The following is an 18,660-nucleotide window of genomic DNA, read 5'->3' as shown; positions in this document are numbered from 1 at the left end:
TTTGTTAATTCGATTTTACTGCTTGCATGAGTTACTTGATGTGGAATAGAGTTCCATGTAGTTATCATGGCTCTGTGTAGTACTGTGCGTTTCCCGGAGTGTGTTCTGGAATTGGGAACTGTGAAGAGACCCCTGGTGGCATGTCTTGTGGGGTATACATGAGTTTCCATCGGACCTGTGTGCTAGTCGTTTGAACAGACAGCTCGGTGCTTTCAACATTTCAATACCTCTCACAAAAGACAAATAGTGATGAAGTCACTCCTCTACTTTAAGCCAAGAGAGATTGACATGCATGTCATTGATGTTAACTCTGTGTACATTAACCATACAGAAATGGTTTGTCGAGTTTAGTATGGAAGAACTTGACTGTTCTGCACAGAGCCCTGACCAAAACCATATCGAACACCTTTGGGATGTATTGGAACAATGACTGAGCCATGCCTAATTGCCCAACATCAGTGTCCAACCTCACTAATGCTTGTGGCTGAATGGAAGCAAGTCCCCACAGCAATGTTCCAACATCTAGTGGAAAACTGTTATAGTAGCAGAGGGGGGGTCCAACTCCATATTAATGCCCATGGTTTTAGAATGAGATGTTTGATGAACAGGTGTTCACATACTTTTGGTCATGTAGTGTATATAATGTTGAGTCACCAGCATAAATAGATACCCTGGCTTTACGCAGTGCCAGATCATTAGAGAATAAAAATTTTTTTTAAACTTCTAATGGCTGCAATCCCGTTAACGGGTGCGATATGACAAGAACCAGTGAAAGTACAGGGCGCCAAATTCAAAAGAACAGAAATCTCATAATTAAAATTCCTCTAACATACATGTATCATATCTTTCTCAAGGTAGTCTTGTTGTTAATCCCACCACAGTTTCCGATTTCAAATAGGATTTTCGGGGAAAGCACCAGAAACAATTATGTTAGGTCACCAACAACTCAGAAACACACAGCCAATTCTTCCAGCCAAGAGAGAAAGAAAAAAAAAAGAACAGAGAGAGATAAGTAATCACTAACCTTTGATAATCTTCATCAGATGACACTCATAGGACTTAATGTTACACAATACATGTATGTTGTGTTTGAAAAAGTTCATTAAAAAAAATCTGAGTTTACATTGGTGCGTTACATTCACTAGTTCCAAAAACATCCAGTGATTTTGCATAGCCATAATCGATTCAACAGAAACACTCATCATAAGTGATGATAATACAAGTTATACACATGGAACTATAGATATACCTCTCCTTAATGCAACCGCTGTGTCATTTTTTTTTTTTTTACTTTACGGAAAAATAAAACAATGCAATAACCTGAGACGGCGCTCAGAATAAGTCACATAGCCACGTTGGAGTCAACTATAACCATAAATGACATACTAAATGTTCCCTTACCTTTGATGATCTTCATCAGAAAGTCTCCCAGGAATCCCAGGTCCACAATAAATGCTTGATTTGTTCGATAATGTCCATTATTTATGTCCAATTAGCTACTTTTGTTAGCGCGTTAGGTACACCTATCCAAATGCTGGAGCTGGTCGACAGTTTCTTCTGACAAAAACTTTTAAAAGTTATATTACAGGTCGAAGAAACATTTCAAACTAACAACAGAATCAATCATTAGGATGTTTTTAACATATAGCTTCAATAAAGTTCCAACCGGAGAATTCCTTTGTGTCTAGAGGAGGAACAGAACACAGGAAGATATCATGCGGTATGCGCGTGACCTGGAACTGGCACTCTGCCAGTAGTCTGATGCATTCTGTTCTTATTCAGCCCCACATAACAGCAGAAGCCTCATTCAAATTTCTAAAGACGGTTGACATCTAGTGGAAGCTCTAGGAAGTGGATCTTCATTCATATCTAACAGGGATTTCAAAATGGAATGGTTTGAAAATATACCAGCCTCAGATTTCTCACTTCCTGTTAGGATTCCTTCTCAGGTTTTTGCCTGCCATATGAGTTCTGTTATACTCACAGACATCATTCAAACAGTTTTAGAAACGTCAGAGTTTTCTAACAACTACAGTTTTAGAAACGTCAGAGTTTTCCTACTCCTCCTACTCCTCCTACTACTACTACATTAGCAAATGAGGAGCAGGCCATTTACTCTGGGCACTTTTCATCCAAGCTACTCAATAGTGCCCCTGCAGCCATAAGAAGTTAAGCAAGGGGCCTAGACAACCGCCCGACTACCTGGATTATGTTGGAGGCTTCCATTTTATTATTTTTATTTCACCTTTAACCAACCAGGTAGGCCAGTTGAGAACAAGTTCTCATTTACAACTGCGACCTGGCCGAGATAAAGCAAAGTGACACAAACACAGAGTTACACATGGAATAAACAAAAAACAATAGAAAAGTCTATATACAGTGTGTGCAAATTAAGTAAGATTAGGGAGGTAAGGCAATAAATAGGTCATAGTGGTGAAGTAATTACAATTTAGCAATTAAAACACTGGAGTGATAGATGTGCAGAAGATTAATGTGCAAGTAGGGATACTGGGGTACAAAGGAGCAAAACAAAAATATGGGTATGAGGTAGTTGGATGGGCTATTTACAGATGGGCTATTTACAGATGGGCTATGTACAGGTGCAAAGATCTGTAAGCTGCTCTGACAGTTAGTGAGGGAGATAAGAGTCTCCAGCTTCTGTGATTTTTGCAATTCGTTCCAGTCATTGGCAGCAGAGAACTGGAAGGAAAGGCGGCCAAAGTAAGAATTGGCTTTGGGGGTGACCAGTTTAATATACCTGCTGGAGCGCGTGCTACAGGTGGGTGCTGCTATGGTGACCAGTGAGCTGAGATAAGGCGGGGCTTTACCTAGCAAAGACTTACAGATGACCTGGAGCCAGTATGTTTGGTGACGAATATGTGCAGGTATATGGGGCTTTGGTGACAAAAAAGATGGCACTGTGATAGACCGCATTCAATCTTCTCAGTAGAGTGTTGGAGGCTATTTTGTAAATGACATTACCGAAGTAAAGGATCGGTAGCATAGTCAGTTTCACGAGGGTATGTTTGGCAGCATGAATGAAGGATGCTGTCACGAAATAGGAAGCCGATTTTAGATTTAATTTTGGATTGGAGATGCTTAATGAGAGTCTGGAAGGAGAGTTTACAGTCTAACCAGACACCTAGGTATTTGTAGTTGTCCACATATTCTAAGTCAGAACCGTCCAGAATAGTGATGCTAGACAGGCGGACTAGTGCGGACAGCGATCGGTTGAAGAGCATGCATTTAGTTTTACTGCATTTCAGAGCAGTTGGAGGCCATGGAAGGAGAGTTGTATGGCATTGAAGCTTGCCTGGAGGGTTGTTAACACAGTGTCCAAGTAAGGGACAGAAGTATACAGAATGGTGTCATCTGCGTAGAGGTGGATCAGAGAATCACCAGCAGCAAAAGCGACATCATTGATGTATACAGAGAAAATAGTCGGCCAGAGGTCCAGACAACAGGCCCTCCGATTTGACACACTGAACTCTGAGAAGTAGTTGGTGAACCAGGCGAAGCAGTCATTTGAGAAACCAAGGCTGTTGAGCCTGCCAATAAGAATGTGGTGATTGACAGAGTCGAAAGCCTTGGCCATGTCGATGAATACAGCTGCACATAGTTTTTTTTATCAATGGCAGTTATGATCACTTTTAGGACCTTGAGTGTGGCTGAGGTGCACCCATGACCAGCTCTGAAACCAGATTGCATAGCGGAGAAAGTACGGTGGGATTCGAAATGGTCGGTGATGTTTAACTTGGCTTTCGAAGACCTTAGAAAGGCAGGGTAGGATAGATATAGGTCTGTAACAGTTTGGGTCTAGAGTGTCTCCCCCTTTGAAGAAGGGGATGACCGCTGCAGCTTTCCTATCTTTGGAGATCTCAGACGATATGAAAGAGGTTGAACAGGCTAGTAATAGGGGTTGCAACAATAATTTTAGAAAGAGAGGGTCCAGATTAGAGGTCGACTTATTAAATCGGAATAGCCGATTAATTAGGGCCGAATTTCAAGTTATAACAATCGGAAATTGGTAATTTTGGAGACCGATTTTATCGTTTTTTTTTTATTTTTTTACACACATTTATTTAATCTTTATTTAACTAGGCAAGTCAGTTAAGAACACATTCTTATTTTCAATGATGGCCTAGGAACGGTGGGTTAACTGCCTTGTTCAGGGGGAGAACAACAGATTTTTACCTTGTCAGGTCAGGGATTCAATCTTGCAACCTTATGGTTAACTAGTCCAATGCTCTAACCACCTGCCTCACGAGGAGCCGGCCTGTTACGCGAATGCAGTAAGAAGCCAGGGTAAGTTGCTAGCTAGCATTAAACTTAAATCATAATCACTAGTTATAACTACACATGGTTGATGATATTACTAGTTTTTCTAGCGTGTCCTGCGTTGCATATAATCAATGCAGTGCTCATTCGTCGTTGCTCCAACGTGTACCTAACCATAATCACCAATGCCTTTCTTAAAATCAATACACAGGAGGTATACATTTTTAAACCTGCATATTTAGCTAAAAGAAATCCAGGTTAGCAGGCAATATTAACCAGGTGAAATTGCGTCACTTCCCTTGTGTTCATTGCACGCAGAGTCAGGGTATACGCAACAGTTTGGGCCGCCTGGCTCATTGCGAACTAATTTGCCAGAATTTTTACGTAATTGTGATATAACATTGAAGGTTGTGCAATGTAACAGGAATATGTAGACTGATGGATGCCACTCGTTAGATAAAATACGCAACGGTCCCGTATTTCACTGAAATAATTAAACGTCTTGTTTTCGAGATGAGTTTCCGGATTCTACCATATTAATGACCTAAGGCTCGCCTTTCTGTGTGTAATTATGTTATAATTAAGTCTAGGACTTCATAGAGCAGTCTGAGTGATGATATGAGCCTGCTGGTGCCTAAGCATTCATTCAAACGGCACTTTCGTGAATTTTGCCAGCAGCTCTGCTGTTTATGACTTCAAGCCTTTCAACTCCCGAGATTAGGCTGGTGTAAAGATGTGAAATGGCTAGCTAGTTAGCGGGGTGCGCGCTAATAGCGTTTCAAACGCCACTCGCTCTGAGACTTGGAGTAGTTGTTCCCCTTGCTCTGCATGGGTAACGCTGCTTCGAGGGTGGCTGTCGTTGTTGTGTTCCTGGTTCGAGCCCAGTTAGGAGCAAGGAGAGGTAAGGAAGCTATACTGTTACACTGGCAATACTAAAGTGCCTATAAGAACATCCAATAGTCAAAGGTTAATGAAATACAAATGGTAGAGGGAGAAATAGTCCTATAATTCCTATTATAACTACAACCCAAAACGTCTTACCTGGGAATATTGAAGAATCATGTTAAAAGGAACCCCCAGCTTTCATATGTTCTCATGTTCTGAGCAAGGAACTTAAACGTTAGCTTTCTTACATTGCACATATTGCACTTTTACTTTCTTCTCCAACACTTTGTTTTTGCATTATTTAAACCAAAATGAACATGTTTCATTATTTATTTGAGGCTAAAATGATTTTATTGATGTATTGTTTTGTCATTACAAATACATTTTAAAAATCGGTATGGGCTTTTTTTTGGTCCCAAAAACGGTATCGCCTTTGAAAAATCATAAATCGTTCAATCGTCTAGCCCAGCTGACTTGTAGGGGTCCAGATTTCACAGCGGTTTCAGAACATCAGCTACAGTGCCTTGTGAAAGTATTCGGCCCCCTTGAACTTTGCGACCTTTTGCCACATTTCAGGCTTCAAACATAAAGATACAAAACTGTATTTTTTTGTGAAGAATCAACAACAAGTGGGACACAATCATGAAGTGGAACAACATTTATTGGATATTTCAAACTTTAACAAATCACAAACTGAAAAATTGGGCGTGCAAAACTATTCAGCCCCCTTAAGTTAATACTTTGAAGCGCCACCTTTTGCTGCGATTACAGCTGTAAGTCGCTTGGGGTATGTCTATCCGTTTTGCACATCGAGAGACGGAATTTTTTCCCCATTCCTCCTTGCAAAACAGCTCGAGTTCAGTGAGGTTGGATGGAGAGCATTTGTGAACAGCAGTTTTCATTTCTTTCCACAGATTCTCGATTGGATTCAGGTCTGGACTTTGACTTGGCCATTCTAACACCTGGATATGTTTATTTTTGAACCACTCCATTGTAGATTTTGCTTTATGTTTTGGATCATTGTCTTGTTGGAAGACAAATCTCCGTCCCAGTCTCAGGTCTTTTCAAGACTCCATCAGGTTTTCTTCCAGAATGGTCCTGTATTTGGCTCCATCCATCTTCCCATCAATTTTAACCATCTTCCCTATCCCTGCTGAAGAAAAGCAGGCCCAAACCATGATGCTGCCACCACCATGTTTGACAGTGGGGATGGTGTGTTCAGGGTGATGAGCTGTGTTGCTTTTACGCCAAACATAATGTTTGGCATTGTTGCCAAAAAGTTCAATTTTGGTTTCATCTGACCAGAGCACCTTCTTCCACATGTTTGGTGTGTCTCCCAGGTGGCTTGTGGCAAACTTTAAACGACACTTTTTATGGATATCTTTAAGAAATGGCTTTCTTCTTGCCACTCTTCCATAAAGGCCAGATTTGTGCAATATACGGCTGATTGTTGTCCTATGGACAGAGTCTCCCACCTCAGCAGTAGATCTCTGCAGTTCATCCAGAGTGATCATGGGCCTCTTGGCTGCATCTCTGATCAGTCTTCTCCTTGTATGAGCTGAAAGTTTAGAGGGACGGCCAGGTCTTGGTAGATTTGCAGTGGTCTGATACTCCTTCCATTTCAATATTATCGCTTGCACAGTGCTCCTTGGGATGTTTAAAGCTTGGGAAATCTTTTTGTATCCAAATCCGGCTTTAAACTTCTTCACAACAGTATCTCGGACCTGCCTGGTGTGTTCCTTGTTCTTCATGATGCTCTCTGCGCTTTTAACGGACCTCTGAGACTATCACAGTGCAGGTGCATTTATACGGAGACTTGATTACACACAGGTGGATTGTATTTATCATCATTAGTCATTTAGGTCAACATTGGATCATTCAGAGATCCTCACTGAACTTCTGGAGAGAGTTTGCTGCACTGAAAGTAAAGGGGCTGAATAATTTTGCACGCCCAATCTTTCCGTTTTTGATTTGTTAAAAAAGTTTGAAATATCCAATAAATGTCGTTCCACTTCATGATTGTGTCCCACTTGTTGTTGATTCTTCACAAAAAAATACAGTTTTATATCTTTATGTTTGAAGCCTGAAATGTGGCAAAAGGTCGCAAAGTTCAAGGGGGCCGAATACTTTCGCAAGACACTGTATCTGGATTTGGGTGAAGGAGAAATGGAGAGGCTTGGGCAAGTTGCTGTGGGGGGGGTGCAGAGCTGTTGACCGGGGTAGGGGTACCCAGGTGAAAAGCATGGCCAGCCGTATATAAATGCTTATTGAAATTCTCAATTATAGTGGATTTATCGGTGGTGACAGTGTTTCCTAGCCTCAGTGCAGTGGACAGCTGGGAGGTGCTGCTCTTATTCTCCATGGACTTTACAGCGTCCCACAACTTTTTGGAGTTTGTGCTACAGGATGCAAATTTCTGTTTGAAAAAGCTAGCCTTTGCTTTCCCAACTGCCTGTGAATATTGGTTCCTAACTTCCCTGAAAAGTTGCATATCACGGCGGCTATTCGATGCTAATGCAGTACACCACAGGATGTTTTTGTGCTGGTCAAGGGCATTCAGGTCTGGAGTGAACCAAGGGCTATATCTGTTCCTGGTTCTACGTTTTTGAATGGGGCATGCTTATTTAAAAAATGGTGAGGAATGCACTTTTAAAGAAGAACCAGGCATCCTCTACTGACGGAATGAGGTCAATATCCTTCCAGGATACCCGGGCCAGGTTGATTAGAAAGGCCTGCTCGCTGAAGTGTTTTAGGGAGCATTTGACAGTGATGAGGGGTGATCGTTTGACCGCAGACCCATTACGGACACAGGCAATGAGGCAGTGATCGCTGAGATCCTGGTTGAAGACAGCAGAGGTGTATTTAGAGGGCAAATTGGTCAGGACGATATCTATGAGGGTGCCCGTGTTTACGGATTTGGGGGTTGTACCTGGTAGGTTCATTGATAACTTGTGTGAGATTGAGGGCATCAAGCTTAGTTTGTAGGATGGCCGGGGTGTTAAGCATGTCCCAGTTTAGGTCACCTAGTAGCACGAGCTCAGAAGATGGATGGGGGGCAATCAATTCACATATGGTGTCCAGGGCACAGCTGGGGGCTGAAGTTGATCTATAATAAGCGGCAACGGTGAGAGACTTGTTTCTGGAAAGGTGGATTTTTAAAAGTAGAAGCTCGAAATGTTTGGACACAGACCTGGATAGTAAACCAGCAGAGTTCTGTCAATCTCTGCAGTATATTGAAACTCCACACCCTTTGGCAGTTCTATCTTGTCAGAAAACATTATAGTTAGGGATGGAAATTCCAGGATTATTGGTGGCCTTCCTTAACCAGGATTCAGACACGGCTAGGACATCCGGGTTGGCAGAGTGTGCTGAAGCAGTGAATAAAACAAACTTAGTGAGGAGGCTTCTAATGTTAACTCCTTGCGTCGAGCCATCCCGGATCCGGGACCGTGACTACAGCCTCAAGTCCATTACCATAACGCAACGTTAACTATTCATGAAAATCGCAAATGAAATGAAATAAATATGCTAGCTCTCAAGCTTAACCTTTTGTTAACAACACTGTCATCTCAGATTTTCAAAATATGCTTCTCAACCATAGCAAAACAAGCATTTGTGTAACAGTATTGATAGCTAGCGTAGCATTTAGCGTTAGCATTCAGCAGGCAACATTTTCACAAAAACCAGAAAAGCATTCAAATAAAATCATTTACCTTTGAAGAACTTCGGATGTTTTCAATGAGGAGACTCTCAGATAGCAAATGTTCAGTTTTTCCTGAAAGATTATTTGTTTAGGAGAAACCTCTCCGTTTGGTTTGGCTACCAAAAAAAACAGAAAATTCAGTCATCAAAACGCCGAACTTTTTTTCCAAATTAACTCCATAATATCGACTGAAACATGGCAAACGTTTAGAATCAATCCTCAAGGTGTTTTTCACATATCTCTTCGATGATATATCGTTCGTGGAAGTGTGCGTTCTCCTCTGAATCCCATGGGAAAATGCCTGCAGTTGAAGATTACGCACCAATTTAGACAAAGGACACCGGGCGGACCCCTGGTAAATGTAGTCTCTTATGGCCAATCTTCCAATGATATGCCTACAAATACGTCACAATGCTGCAGACACCTTGGGGAAACGACAGAAAGGGCAGGCTCATTCCTGGCGCATTCACAGCCATATAAGGAGACAATGGAAAACAGAGCCTCAAAAATTCTGCTCATTTCCTGTTTGAAGTTTCATCTTGGTTTCGCCTGTAGCATGAGTTCTGTGGCACTCACAGATAATATCTTTGCAGTTTGGAAACAGAGTGTTTTCTTTCCAAAGCTGTCAATTATATGCATAGTCGAGCATCTTTTCGTGACAAAATATTGCGCTTAAAACGGGCACTTTTTTATCCATAAATTAAAAGAGCGCCCCTTATATACAAGAAGTTAACATGCATGAAACCAAGGCTTTTACGGTTACAGAAGTCAACAAATGAGAGCGCCTGGGGAATTGGAGTGGAGCGAGGCCAGGCAGGGCCTGGATTAACCTCTACATCACCAGAGGAACAGGATAAGGGTACAGCTATAGGCTATAAGAACTGGTTGTCTAGTGCGTTCGGAACAAAGAGTAAAAGGAGCAGGTTTCAGGGCGTGGAAGAATATATTCAAGGCATAATGTACAAACAAGGGTATGGTAGGATGTGAATACAGTAGAGGTAAACCTAGGCATTGAGTGACAATGAGGTACTGTCTCTAGAGACACCATTTAAACCAGGTGAGGTCACCGCATGTGTGGGAGGTGGTACAAAAGGGCTAGCTAAGGCATTTTGAGCAGGGCTGGAGGCTCTACAGTTAAATAAGACAATCAGTAACCAAAATAGCAATGGACAAGGCACATTGACATTAGGAAGAGGCATGTGTAGCCGAGTGATCATGGGGTCCAGTGAGTAGCTAGGCGAGCTGGAGACACAGCAATTCAGACAGCTAGCAGGCCGGGGTTAGCAGATGGGCCTTCAGGGGACGTTGCGACGGAGGAGTCTGTTGATACCCCCTCGGGCGGATTAGGTCAGTAGACCAGTCGTGATGGATCGACAGGGCTCCGTGTTGGCAGTAAACGGGGTACAGGCCCACTGGCAAAATAGGTATTGTAGCCCAATAAGTGGCTGATGGACCTCTTCAGCAAACTGAGAGATGGGCCTAGCAGGGCATCCAGGCTAACTGGTGCTTGCCTCAGGACAGAGACGTTAGCCAGGAGTAGCCACTCGGATAGCAGCTAGCTAGCTGAGATAGTCCAGGTGACAAGGTTCAGAGGTTTTGGTAGGAATCCGGAGATGTGGTAGATGTGCAGACTGGCAGGAGTTGACCGGGCTGAGGTTAGCTGATAGCCACTGCTAGCGGTCATCTGGCTAGCTTCTGTTGGGGGTTCCGGTTATAAAGTATAGAAAATAGCAGATCTATACCACATTGGGTGAGGCGGGTGGCAGGAGTGTATGTCGAAATTGAGGTTAAAAATATATACGAAGAAAGAAAAAAAAAAGATACAGACACGGGACATGACAAGACGAGGCCCCACAGAACACCCTCTGGGGCCTCCCGAGAGGCGCAGCAGTCCAAGGCACTGCATCGCAGTGCTTGAGACATCACTACACACCTGGGTTTGACCGGCCAGGATGTCCTTATCCCATCACGCTCTAGCGACTCCTGTGGCGGGCAGGGCACATGCACACTGACACGATCGCCAGTTGTACGGTATTTCCTCCGAAACAGTGATGCTGGCTTTCGAGTTAAGCGAGCAGTGTCAAGAAGCAGTGCGGCTTGGCATTGTCGTGCTTCGGAGGACGCACAGCCCTCGACCTTCGCCTCTCCCGATTCAGTACGGGAGTTACAGCGATGGGACAGGACTAACTACCAAAACGAGATCATGAAATTGGCGAGAAAAATAGGGTAAAATGTTTAAGAACACACTGTGTTCTGTTAGACAGATAACTCGCTCCATGATATAGCAGAAGATGTAAAGCCATCATCACTTCCACACTCAATTTACAGAATTCAAAATTACAAAGCTTGTCTTTCATAACTGTCCGTTTTAAAAGGGATGTGTCATAGAGGTTGACCGATTATGATTTTTCAACGCCGATACAGACTATTGGAGGACCAAAAGAAGCAGATACCGATGAACATATATATATATAAAATAATGACAATTACAACAATACTGAATGAACAATTAACACTTTTTTTACTTAATATAATACATAGTCTAATTAGTCTCAAATAATGAAACATGCTCAATTTGGTTTATATAATGCAAAAACACAGCGCTTGAAAAGAAAGTAAAAGTCCAATATGGGCCATGTAAAAAAATGTACGTTTAAGTTCCTTGCTCAGAACATATAAAAGCTGGTGGTTCAATATTCCCAGTTCTTCAAAATTCCCAGTTAAGAAGTTTTTGGTTGTAGTTATTATAGGAATTATGACTCGTCGACTATTTCTCTCTATACCATTTGTATTTCATATACCTTTGACTATTGGATGTTCTAATAGGCACTTTAGTATTGCCAGCCTAATCTCGGGAGTTGATCAACTTGAAGTCATAAACCACGCTGTGAAGCAAGCATTGCTAAGAGCTGCTGGCAAATGCAGTAAAGTTTGAATGAATGCTTACGAGCCTGCTGATGCCTACCACCGCTCAGTCGGACTGCTCCATAAAACCATAGACTTAATTATAATAAACACAACAGAAATAGAAGCCGTTGGTCATTAATATGGTAAAATCCGGAAACTATCATTTCGAAAACAGAAATGTTTATTCTTTCACTAAAATACGGAACTGTTCCGTATTTTATCTAACGGGCGGCAACCTTAAGAAAGGCATTGATGTTTATGGTTAGGTACATTCATGCAACGATTGTCCTTTTTTCACAAATGACCTTTTCTTTCAATCATCCCCCTTTTGGCGAAGTAGGCTGTGATTTGATGATAAATTAACAGGCACCACATGTATTATATGCAACGCAGGCCAAGCTAGTTAGCATAGAAATATCAACAACCATGTGTAGTTAACTAGTGATTGTTAAGATTGTTTTTAATAAGATAAGATTAATGCTAGCTAGCAACTTACCTTGGCTCCTTGCTGCACTCACGTAACAGGTGGTCAGCCTGCCACGCAGTTCCTTGTGGAATGCAATGTAATCAGGCATTCAAAAATGTTGATTAAAGATAATGAAAACTTGAAATCGTCCCCAATTAAAAATTGGCCAAGCCGATTAATCGGTCGACCTCTAATGTGTAGATTCAGAGTTTGTTGTTGGCATGTCATGCCAAAGTTTGCTAATCCTGCCAATGAAAAAAATCATTAAAGTAGTTGGCAATATCAATGGGTTTTGTGATGAATGAGCCATCTGATTCAATGACGGATGGAGCCGAGTTCACCATTTTACACAAAATTTCATTTAAGGAACTCCAAAACTATCATGCTTTCTAGAATGTATTTTTGTATGTTTAGTTTAATCACGACTTCTCAATATACAGTACACGTTTGCCAGTCATCTGTGCAGCCAGACTTATTTATAATTCCTTTTGCCTCGACCCCCTCTCAACCATAACATTTTTTCAATTCCTCATGAATCCACAGGGACTTAACCATTTTTAGTCATTTTCTTAATGGGTGCTTGCTTATTAGTAACTGGAATAAGCAATTTCTTAAATATGTCAAGCGATTTTATTCCTGTGCTATTTGTAAATACCCTGGTAGGGTTGACTGATAACCTAAACCAGGTTGAAGGCACTGCTTACAGTTCGAAGATTTTTCTTGAGTGAACTAGGCAGGTAGCCTAGCGGTTAGAGCTTTGGGACAGCAATCGAAAGGTTGCTGGATCAAATCCCCGAGCTGACAAGGTAAAAATCTGTAGTTCTGCCCCTGCGCAAGGCAGTTGACCCACAAGGCAGCCCCCGGCACCTCTCAGATTCAGAGGGGTTGAGTTAAAATGTGGAAGACACATTTATGGGTTTGATTACAGGTTCAAAATGGCCAGAAACAAATACATTTTTTTCTGAAACTCGTCAGTCTATTCTCATTCTGAGAAATGAAGGCTATTCCATGCGAGAAGTTGCCAAGAAATTGATCTCATACAACGCACTACTCCCTTCACAGAAAAACACAAACGGTCTCTAACCAGAATAGAAAGAGGAGTGGGAGGCCCCCGGTGCCCAACTGAGCAAGAGGACAAGTACATTAGAGTGTCTAGTTTGAGAAACCGACACCTCAACTGGCAGCTTAAATAAATAGTACCTGCAAAACACCCGTCTCAACGTCAACAGTGATGAGGCGACTCCGGGATGCTGGCCTTCTAGGCAGAGTTGCAAAGAAAAAGCCATCTCAGACTGGACAATAAAAATAAAAGATTAAGATGGACAAAAGAAGACACTGGACAGAGGAAGATTGGAAAAAAGTGGAATGGACAGACAAATCTAAGTTTGAGGTATTCAGATCACAAAGAAAAAATGAAATGATGCTGGAGGAGTACTTGACACCATCTGTCAAGCATGGTGGAGGCAATGTGGCAGTCCTGGGGGATGCTTTGGTAGTGGTAATGTGTGCGATTTGTACAGGGTAAAAGGGATCATGAAGACCATACCCTGTGGATGGCGCTTAATTGGAGCCAATTTCCTCCTATAACAGGACAATGACCCAAAGCTCAGCTCCAAACTAAGCAGTCAGATGGTATTCTGTCTATAATGGAATGGCCAGCACAGTCACCGGATCTCAACCCTATTAAGCGGTTGTGGGAGCAGCTTGACCACATGGTACGTAAGAAGTGCCCATCAAGCCAATCCAACTCGTGGGAGGTGAAATCTCTTCCGATTACATCAACAAAAGGTCTGCAAGACTATAATTACTGCAAATGGAGGATTCTTTGACGAAAGCAAAGTTTGAAGGACACAATTATTTCAATTAAAATTCATTATTTATAACCTTGTCAATCTTGACTATATATTGCCTATTCATTTTGCAACTCATTTCATGTATGTTTTCATAGAAAAACAAGGACATTTCTAAGTGACCCCAAACTTTTGAACAGTAGTGTATATATTGACACAGTACCAGTCAAAAGTTGACACCTACTCATTCCAGGGTTTCTTTATTTTTACTCTTTGCACAGTCTTCATGAGGTAGTCACCTGGAATGCATTTCAATTAACAGGTGTGCCTTGTTAAAAGTGAATGTGGAATTTCTTTCCTTCTTAATGCATTTGAGTTGTGTTGTGACAAGGTAGGGGTGGTATACAGAAGATAGCCCTATTTGGGAAAAGACCAAGTCCATATTATGGCAGCTCAATTAAGCAAAGAGAAACAACAGTCCATCATTACTTTAAGACATGAAGGTCAGTCAATACAGAACAATCCAAGAACTTTGAAAGTTTTTTCAAGTGCTATGATGAAACTGGCTCTCATGAGGACCGCCAAAGGAAAGGAAGACCCAGAGTTACCTCTGCTGCAGAGAATAAGTTCATTTTTGTTACCAGCCTCAGAAATTGCAGCCCAAATAAATGCTTCAGAGTTCAAGTAACAGACATCAACATCAACTGTTCAGGGGAGACTGCGTGAATCAGGCCTTCATGGTCGAATTGCTGCAAAGAAAGCACTACGAAAGGTCACCAATAAGAAGAAGAGGCTTGCTTGGGCCAAGAAACACAAGCAATGGACATCAGACCAGTGGAAATCTGTCCTTGAGTCCAAATTGGATTTTGGTTCCACCTGCTGTGTTTTTGTGAGATGCAGAGTAGGTGAACGGATGATCTATGCATGTGTGGTTCCCACCGTGAAGCATGGAGGAGGAAGTGTGATGGTGCTTTGCTGGTGACACTGTCAGTAATTTCTTTAGAATTAAAGGCAGACTTAACCAGCATGGCTACCACAGCATTCTGCAGCGATACGCCATCCCATCTAGTTTGCGTTTAGTGGGACTAGAATTTATTTTTCAACAGGACAATGACCCAAAACACACCTCCAGGCTGTGTAAGGGCTATTTTACCCAGGAGAGTGGTGGAGTGCTGCATCAGATGACCTGGCCTCCACAATCACCCGACCACAACCCAAATGAGATGGTTTAGGATGAGTTGGACCTCAAAGTGAAGGAAAAGCAGCCAACAAGTGCTCAGCATGTAGGAACTCCTTCAAGACTGTTGGAAGAGCATTCCAGGTGAAGCTGGTTGAGATAATGCCAAGAGTGTGCAAAGCTGTCATCAAATATAACATTTATTTTTATTTCTTGAACACTTTTTTTGTTACTAGATGATTCCATGTGTTATTTCATAGTTTTGATGTCTTCACTTTTATTCTACAATGTAGAAAATAGTACAAATAATGAATGAGTAGGTGTTCTAATTTTATTTGACAGTGTGTGAGATAGAGACAAATGTTATTTTTAAAATATTGACCTTAGGCAAATCGATGTAGTCAGAGCAAGAGTCCACAAAGCCTGGGGCTGTATTTTTATATATATATTTTTTTAAACCTTTATTTAACTAGGCAAGTCAGTTAAGAACAAATTCTTATTTTCAATGACAGCCTAGGAACAGTGGGTTAACTGCCTGTTCAGGGCAGAGTTACCAGCAGGTGTCTTGATAATAGAAAAAGTAGGTCAGTGGTTCCTGCACCACGTGCAATTGTTTTGGAGTTGTTTAAATAATGATGAAATAGAAATATCAATAAATAATCGACACCTACATGCTTTTGAAAATGATTTCAGAAATGCTTAAATACTTCTAACCACAAACTCAAGTAATCACTTTTTTTCCTTCCAATTATTATGCATGCCAAAGTATTATCAAAGAATTAAAGCTGTAACATTTTGGGTGACCGGACCAAATTCATATAGAAATGTGGTATAAATCTGTCGTTCTCATTGAAAGCTAGTCTAAGAAGTGGTAGATGTGTTCTATGTGAGCGGTTTCTGTGCTTCCATGTTGTTTTTTTAAATATTTCCCTTTTGTACACCAGCTCCAAACACAAAATGTTTGGTTATGGAAAATATATTTCACAGCTGTTTAGTTGGTACATTGTTTCTCTAAACTATACTTGCTTGTTTTGTCAAACTGAAATTAGGGTAACTATTAAAATTTTAGCACCCAAGAAACAGAGGAGTGATTTTTAACAGTAGGCAAAGTGATCATGTCAGGTGAAAATTGATATCAAATATTTTACCATTGCAACATTTGACAATCACATTCACTGTGGTTGTCTGAAGCATGCACTGCTAGCAATGCATTCGCGATTTGTTATTCCCCATCATTTTCAACAATGTCAATGAGCGTCATAACTATTTTTCCTTTGCGGTACCTCAAACTGTTGTGATTACCAGCCGAGAAACTTTCATGAGTTGATTTTTATGCCAGTATCAGACTGTCTGGGCAGTGTCTTAACATGATCCTAAAACCTCCTCTGAGCTGGGAGTTTTTTTTTGTCTTAAAAAAATAGCTTTTAACAGGATTCCTAAGACCTTTTTGGAGATGCTTTGTGAATACGGGCCCTGGTCGCGTCTCCATGCAATTGGTGAAGTTCATCATAAACTTCCTTCACCACGGAGTGGAGTTTAGTCCACCAGTAAGGTCCTTGAAAGCCAAGGAGTATTTTAGGCTCCTTTAGTCCATTATTGGGATACGGCTTAAAGCGGCAATGTGCAGAATCGCACAGCCAATTCCTGGTTGCAAGTTTGCTTGTTTTATCACAAACTGAAATTAGGCAGAGCAGGGGTATTGAACTCTTACCCTACGAGGTCCAGCCTGCTGGTTCTGTTCTACCTTTAAATGAACTGCACACACCTGGTGTTCCAGGTCTAAATCAGTCCCTGATTAGAGGGCAACATCTGAAAAGCTTCGAGGTCCAGAGTTCTGTTTGAGTGGTGTCGAGAATAATTGTACTATTTACACATCTTAGAAATATTTTCTGCTGAAACTTGTGTACAAAACCAAAAGTAAAAGAGGCAAAAACGAAACTTAAGGGAAGCATAGAAATAGCGCACAGAAAAGATCGAACCGCTTCTTAAACTTGTTTTCAATGAGAAATGACAGAGCTATTACTAACACTTCTATGTATATTTGGTTAAGTGGACCCAAAAGTTATATAATGCAGCTTTACGGTTATTAAGGTTTGGAGTACATCCCAAGGATCCCACTAACGTCAACCAAATCAGAAGAGCGGAGACTTAGCCAATGTATTAGCTAATTGGCTAGCTTTCTCTGGAGGTCCCTATGATTCAACCAGCATTTCAAGCATCACCATTCGCACAGCCAGCTGCCTGTGCAAGAAGCTAACATTACCACATAGAAAGCTAATAGCTAGCTAAAATAGTACTACCAATTAGAGACGCAATTTCCCCAGATTATTAAAATCACACAAATAAAACACATTTACATCGATTAAGCACTTAAATAAAAGTAATATTCGTTGGATTTAAGTGGCAGTTTCAAACAAATAATGTTACCTAGCTAAACAGCCATTAAAGAAATTACTTTTTACACACGCACGTTTACGACAACTGTTCCCTCCCACCTCTGCCTGGCAGTCTGGCTGGTTGAGGCTTTAACGAGATAGGCCTCTAACACGCAATTCAAAAGGAGATCAGAAAATAATTTCAAACTTTCTTACCGTGTTTTTGTAAACAAGTGTTCGGAAAGTAAACAATGTATTTCTTATTAACAAGCAAAGACTGTCTAAATCGGAGGTGTGAGTGCATGGTAACCACAAACGCCATGGTAACGGTGAAACGTAGTTAATACTGTCGAAACATGCTACGGCGATGAGCATTGTGCTAGTGGCTAGCTAGCTGGCCTTTTCAGTTGTAAAACAATAAATGTGGTGTTTATATACGGTTCCGTGCTTAACCTGGAGACAAGAACGCCGAAACATTTTAGCCTTCACAGGTTTATCTAAACGGGAAATATGGCTAGCAATGTAGCTGCTAGGCTAACTACGTTCTAAAAGGAGGGGCTCGAGATTTAAAATTCACTGGTGGTTGAACGCTTGCCTCCGACATGACACTCAGTGAGCCGCCCGGTGTAAGCCAACTACAGCAAAACCCAATAGGTTAAATTGTTAAGAATTCTTCGAATATATAACTAAAATGTTCAGTATTTATTACAACAGAAATACCCTTACCTGTAATTTTTTCACAAATGTATTATTCGTATAGGTCCATTTCTTATTTCAAGCGGGGTAGTCCGTCGGTGAACAATGACGTAGCTATTTTCCCCACGGGCAAATCCGGGTACTACCGAAGAAAGGCAACTCTTGATTCGCTTAGGCTCCGTGTGGAACGTATTCATGAGTCGTAGAAAGCACGTACACGTCTGACCTTTGTGTCGTGAATACCGTGCTCGACTTGTCTTTATACTATATATTTTTAAACACAGCTGATGGGGAGTTTGTATACATACATTATATTTGGTTCGTTTTCAATCCGTAGGTGTGTGTGCTATGCCTGTTTACTTCGAAAGCAAAGCTTATACAAC

The 18,660-nt window shown here is 41.4% G+C and overlaps 1 protein-coding gene across 1 annotated transcript in view; it reads right to left on the bottom strand.

The window, feature by feature from the left end:
* LOC109870062 (ubiquitin carboxyl-terminal hydrolase 42) overlaps positions 1-18,524 on the bottom strand; it is a 35,495-nt gene extending 16,971 nt beyond the window's left edge. Inside the window, exon 1 of the mRNA XM_020460383.2 lies at positions 18,308-18,524. The gene's annotated coding sequence lies outside the window, so the exon portion shown is untranslated. The remainder of the gene's footprint in view (positions 1-18,307) is intronic.
* Positions 18,525-18,660: the final 136 nt, after the last annotated feature.

The sequence above is a fragment of the Oncorhynchus kisutch genome, linkage group LG25 (genome assembly GCF_002021735.2).
Source record: "Oncorhynchus kisutch isolate 150728-3 linkage group LG25, Okis_V2, whole genome shotgun sequence".
NCBI classification, from domain to species: Eukaryota; Metazoa; Chordata; class Actinopteri; order Salmoniformes; family Salmonidae; genus Oncorhynchus; species Oncorhynchus kisutch.
Note: the sequence above shows the minus strand (reverse complement) of the source record. Positions and strands in the feature narration are given on the sequence as shown.